The following is a 6,923-nucleotide window of genomic DNA, read 5'->3' as shown; positions in this document are numbered from 1 at the left end:
ACACACAATCATAAAGAAGAATCAAAATTTACATACACATATATACATACAAAAAAAAACACATATACACACATATACATACACATATACAAGAAATACTCACCAAAATTCAAATTGAATCAAGTCCGATAGCGTGGATTTGGGTTGAATTAAGTTGAATCGCTCTCAAAATCGCCTTGAATCAGATCTGTGGTTGTGTTTTGCTTCTAGGTTATGTAATTGTTCATCCACAATATGCTGTACAATACAACGAACCCGGTTCCGCTGGAAAAAAACCGGTCCGCTGTATTATATAGCGTAAAAACATAAGGCGTTTAGTTCCGCTGGATTTACGCTACATTATAGAGCGTATACACTATAATATTTTAATCCTTTTTTAATCTTGGTCGTTAACTGCTTAATGGAAGGTTAAATATGAGGTGGATAAATTAAAAACTTATCTACCTTTGGTTGTAGAACAAACCACTATATATATACATACTTATTCAATTAACACACACTTCAATTGTTTAAGAATTAATTCAAGTGGCACCAACAGTTAGTATGTGTGTGTGTGTGTGTGTGTGTGTGTGTTTCAAATTTAAATCTTTGGCGCCGCTTTTAGGAACAACTTTAGACTTGATCAATAATTTGTTGATCGAATCTTCTGAACAACTTCGTACGTACTGACGTCTTGTGCATTGGTCTGGTTCACGAACGACTAGTACTGAAGCCATTCTTTGAATTCTTTACTTGATGAAATACTTGATCAGTCATTCCGGGTTTGATGTTGCTTCGATAAATCTGATTACGAATAATCAGGATAGGTATATTGAAATCTTTTGGTTCTTGAAACTTGATCGTCAGGCAATCTTCGATAGCAGAAACTACTTGGACTTTATTCTTCACTGAGGCTTGAAAATATTAATGAATTTCTTTCAGTGGACGGATGTTCGTCTCAGATATCTTGATTGTCTTTGTCTGTTCGTATCGGATCTCCAACCTGTAGATTCTTGTATTATACTCACGTATTGTTTCTTGTTCTATTATTGTGTTGAGTTATCGCAATTACATTACGAGTTACATTATGCTTTACAAGGTCTTCATATCTTCTATTAGAAAACTGAAACATCTCCCAATCATAAAAATGCTAAGGTGCATACACATAGCTGTCATGAGAAGAATCTAAAGAAGAATGACTGAGGGTGAAACTTGGCAACATAAATTTTATCATAATCCACTGAATAGATTAGAAGAGAGAGTTATATTTTTAAACCAACCTGTCATTATAACATCACTATATTTTGTTATAACTTTATAATGTATTTATGCATGAAAAATAAGAACCTGCTAATGGAGGAAGGGGATTATATCTTGCCCCATCCTCTATGACAAGTGCGATGTTGATGCTACTCAATGTCATCGTCTTTGTGATTACACTCATTGTTTGGGTATAATAATTGTTCAACTATTTATTTTGAACAAGTATATTGTTATTTTGAACAAATATTTTTTTCAATTATTTAATATATGTAAATTTAAGTCAAAAATTATTTGATTGACTAATCCTTTATATTGGAATGGTTGAAGAGTCAAATGTTTTTGCATTTCGTCTTGAGAGGGTGAATTGAAAGAATTTATAATCAGAGCTCTAGAGTTTTGTTCATCCCTCGCCGTAATAATATCTCGGGGTTTGCATCGACAACTTGGTATATCTACTATACGACCATTGACTAAAATATGTCTATGGTTAACTAATTGACGGGCTCCAGGAATAGTCGTAGCCATACCCAATCGAAAAAGGATGTTATCCAAGCGCATTTCAAGTAATTGGAGTAAAACCTGACCTGTTGACCCCTTGGCTTTACCAGCGATACGAACGTATTTAAGTAATTGTCATTTTGTAAAACCATAATGAAAACGCAACTTTTGTTTTTCTTCTAGACGAATACGATATTGAGATTTTTTTACCGGAACGTGATTGGTTTCTAAGATCATTTCCGGCTCTAGGCCTTTTATTAGTTAGTCCTGGTAAAGCTCCGAGGCGGTGTATTTTTTTGAAACGAGGTCCCCGGTAACGCGACATAAAGACTCCTTATATTTAGTCAATTTGACCACAAAAAATCAAATAAGATAAAAGAATTACTATAGATGTTACTCAGTCAACATGTTTAAGAAGGTATTTATTTGAGCTTGTTTATTTCTTTAACTCTTATGTTAGGATTTTATTTTTGTTTCACGATCATAAGTTAAAAATGAAGGGACTAGTGGGGAGACTAATATGGAGACGAAGGGTGCAAATCAAGGAGCAAATATGAATAAAATTGAGAGTGCAAATGAGGATTTAAACCAGGATGGTGGTAATATTGGTGATCAAGAGGAAGATGGTGAATAATTTTCTAGTGAGTTTGTTCGTGGTGCATCTCAACCTACACCTGAAATGGATGACAACCAAGGAGGTGTGTTCAATAGTACTCAATCACTACCTATCAATCCAGGTCCATGCTCCAGTGGTGTTATTCTTAAAGCATGATAGAAGAAAAAAAAGATTGTCACAACAAGGATTGAAATTCTGATGGCCAAGAGTATGTACATTAAGTAATGAAATTATGACCCAACTTGTATTGGTTGTTCAGTAATTGAGTGTACAAACTTGTGGCTAGTATTTTGGTGAAAACTGTTAAACCAAATAGGTTAAAATTGTGATGTTTTTGGTTTGTTGGTATTTGTATACCAAAAATTGTTGTAAGTCTTTTGTTAGCTAGCTAAATGTTGTGCCAATTCTTTTGTATGCCAAATATCGGGCCATAGACATTGTTGTTAGAGGCCATTTGGCAAATCTGAAAGGTTAATATATCAGAATGATCTGAATAAATCTGAAATCTAAATTCTGAATAAATAATGTTATTGGATAACTAACTTTTCATAATTTTTTAATAAAATATTTTTACAGTTTTACCCATCTGATTAAATAAGATTATTAAACATTTTTTTACATAATTTATGAATAAAAGTTATTAACAAAAATACATATATTATAAATTCTAGTAGTTCCATGTAATTATCATGTCATAGAATCAGATCTAATGCTAATAGTAAAATTATACTCGAGACTGTGTTATTTTTATTCAGAGGTAGCTTCTTTGCATTACACCTGCGAATCAAACATATGTTGAGGTTATTCAGTTTGTTAAAATTATTACTTTATTTCCTAATTCTCAGGAAGAATACAAACGTAACAGAAGGTGTTGCTACAGGTGCACTCTTATATCACTGCTTGTCAAGGTTAACAGGGTAATATACGCGACTATGGATCAATCAGCCCGCACTCCAGAAAGGAGCGATTCAACATGTTTTAGAATCGTTTAGCCCACTCTCATGAAGCCCAAATGATCTGATTCATAAGAATCGGTCAGACAAAAGGACATTCAGGGGCCTTCAGCAGCAAACAAATGAGGCCTAAGTCAAGATTATTAATATTCAGCCTAACATTATTCTCAATTCGCGAATTCCACTCCTAGTACATACAAGTCTGTCTTCACTTTTTCTATCATGTTACACAAATATACAACTAATATACAACTTCATTATACAATCATGTTACAACCCAATTGACATTTTAAAATGTTTTAATTACACAATTAATTAACAATGTTTAAATGCTCTCTATAAACCACAAGTTTCCATTTTATTTCAACACCAACTACGTATTTTGACCGTTGTAATATCGAAAAATAAACATATACCATTCCGCTATTACATCCGTTAGGAAGATTTAACAGGAGCCTATATTTTGAAAGGAGGAGTCGAATTCCAGCCACCATTCTGCTACTTTTAATATCCTACCCTATTTCTGAAAATCGGTATAAAATCTAGTTACACCCCTGAAAGTTACTCTAGAATATATTAGAATTTCTAGAGTAAAGATGATAAACATAGACATCTTATATATTTTAGAGAAAAGTGTACTTTGTGTACCTGTACTTTTGACTTTACGTTACATGTAATACTATTTTTTATAAATTTTACACTTACAATACTTCCTTTCAAGATTTTTCTTTGTGTACTATTGTCAAGTGTGTCTAATAGCATGGGGTTAAAATACAAATAGAGAGAGTTTAAACTGCAGTTTGTGGATCTACACTTTGAAATTCAAAATACTTATAATACTTACAATAGTGTACTTTCCATATTGTTATCGTTTATATAAATTTAAACTCAACGCTGTTACCAATACTTGACAGAATTACCCAAACTAAAGAGAATTTTGAAGAGCAATATTATAACCCTAGATTTTTGAAATATAATATTACAAGTGTGATAAAGCCTAAAATGTAGGTACGTGAAATGCATTTTCTTTATAATTTAAGATAACTTATGATATTGGAGCGTAGAATACATCTATAAATTTTAACCAATCAGAAAATGAATTTTATTTATATTTGAAGATAACTTATAATTTAATAAGGAATTAACCAATCAGAAAAGAGAAATTATTTTAATCATGACCAATCAGATGTCATCCTTAAATTTTTCTAATAATATTCATTTTTCAGCCTACCTTTTGTAAAATTGTAACCAAGATATACCATATCATGCAGTTAACCAATCAGAAAAAAGAAATATTTTAGGATCAATAAGCTTCTCTAAATTTTATACCAATAATATTCATACTTCAACTTTCCTTCTATTAAATTTTAGCCAAGATATTAATCATGTACAATAACCGATCATAAAAGAGGAATTATTTAGAACCAATCAAAATTATAATAATCTTGTTCATACTTTATCATGACTAAGAGTTAGGTTAATACGACCTGAATTGTGTTAGACGAAAATTTGTACAAGCTTGCGATCACGTGTGAAATTTCAGTGTGTTAGGATTTGAATTTAGATTTGGATTCCAATATGATATTAATTTATCTGAATTTTGCTTGTATACTCACGAAAATTTTGTTAGGATCGCATCCACTATAGATTGACGTTAATTGAACACAATAACAAATACGAAAGTAAAGAACACAAACAATTAACGTGGAAACTCCTCAAAAGAGGGTAAAACCACCAATCCACTAAATATGAATGTATAACAAGATTGGAGTCACTCCCTCACTCAACACTCTTGAATACAAACCCCTCAACTTGATCACAAAAGTTCTCTCTTGTGTATCTCTTGCACAACTCTCTAACTTTTACAATACATAAAACTCCTACAAATAACTATATTTATAGGGACCCAAAATATTCTAATCCTAATTTACTTCAGATTCCATTTATAATAATTACCATCTTTTCCTATCTTGGATAGAAATCCTTCCACAATTAATATTCTACCAAGAATCGGATTACCTCAATCATCATAAATAAGATACCTTCTCAAATTAGGATTCTTGTCTTATTTATGAATTCGGGACAGAACCCGAAAAATCCTCCCTCGGCTCGAATTCCATAAAACTTCAACTGAATCCGATAATCTCACCTTTTTCTCGGTCTTCATCTTCGTTGCTCCACCATCTAACAATAGATGTTCAACCTATTCATCACCCCTTGTAGAATCAAGCTCTTTCCTTTATACACCTTGCAACTTCGCCCTCGTCCAACGATTTTATACCCTCGTGATGCCAACACGCTCAAAGACAACACATTCTCTCATGCATCTTGTACATATCTCCCATTGAGAGCTTTCTTGATTATACCATCATGTAGTTTAAGACAAACAGTTCCAACGCTTTGAACTTCCATCTTCTCATCATTCCCCACAATGATATTACCAAGACCTTTATCCGTGCATAAAGTCTCAAACATCGCTTGGTCCCTACATATGTGCATGGAAGCAGCAGAATTCATCACCCATTTTGATTTATTCATCACCGAATCAGAAACGATATCATCACTCGCCATCAGAAACACTCCATCCTCGATCACATATGTAGAGTGTGCATCTTCAACTTTGTTCTTTCCCTACATCTCTTTAAAGGATCTCCAGTCTTTTTTTAAGCTCGAACAGAACATCTGCATATGACTCATTTCACCACAATAATAGCACTCAACAGTGCTCATATCGTTCTTACTCGGCCAAGATTTACTTCTTCCTTGTGGGTCATTGCGCGTGCGAATCCTCCCTCTTTCAACACTTTAGACAGCTAAAATCATCTTACCACTTTGAGAGACAACATCCTTTGTCATCCTCTCATTATCTCTTAGCGCTTTTAACACATCATCAAACGTAAGAGACGTCCTGCCCACTAACAACGTTTGCTTAAAATATTTGAAGGACTTGGATCGGCAATGATGACAACAGCAGCAGAGTTTGTTCCTCATCTTTCATCGGCTCATCAACATTAGCCAGATGACATACTAGCTGATTAAAACAACTAATGTGATCATGGAGATTAACTTCTTCATCCAGTTTAAAAAAGTACAAATCCATCTTCAAATTAAGTCGGTTGGTCAACGATTTGAAGCATATATGCTTGCTAACTTGTCCCATATCTCCTTCGGTGTCGATTCCTTCAACAAGTTATATCTCACATCGGGTGCAAGTGCCAGCCTAATTGTACTCGCCACTCTCTTCTGGATTTTCGCCCAATCGGTATCACTAATCTCTTTTGGCTTCGTCTTCTCCAAGTCAAAGGCATCATCAAGTCCTTGTTGAATTAACACATCCGTGAAGGTTATTTGCCACATAATGAAATCCGTCTTCCCATCATACTTGGGTGCATCAATCCTTAACGATTTCAGATCCTCCATCAAGCCAAAAAATCAACTCAAGACCAAAATGCAAACAGCCTACTTCATGATTGCCTCCTCTTTAACGTCAAATCTACTCCTCGAACCTCGCTCTAATACAAGTTTGTTAGGATCGCATCCACTATAGATTGACATTAATTAAACACAATAACAAACACGAAAGTAAAGAACACAAACAATTAACGTGGAAACCT

General features: G+C 33.6%; 1 pseudogene; it reads right to left on the bottom strand.

Annotated features, from left to right (window-relative positions):
- Window positions 1-1,494: 1,494 nt before the first annotated feature.
- Window positions 1,495-2,070, bottom strand: LOC135152754 (small ribosomal subunit protein uS4c-like; annotated as a pseudogene).
- Between the last annotated feature and the right edge of the window lie 4,853 nt (window positions 2,071-6,923).

This window comes from Daucus carota, chromosome 5 (assembly GCF_001625215.2).
Source record: "Daucus carota subsp. sativus chromosome 5, DH1 v3.0, whole genome shotgun sequence".
NCBI classification, from domain to species: domain Eukaryota; kingdom Viridiplantae; phylum Streptophyta; class Magnoliopsida; order Apiales; family Apiaceae; genus Daucus; species Daucus carota.
The sequence above is the reverse complement of the archived record's forward strand: the minus strand, read 5'-3'. Positions and strand labels throughout refer to the sequence as shown.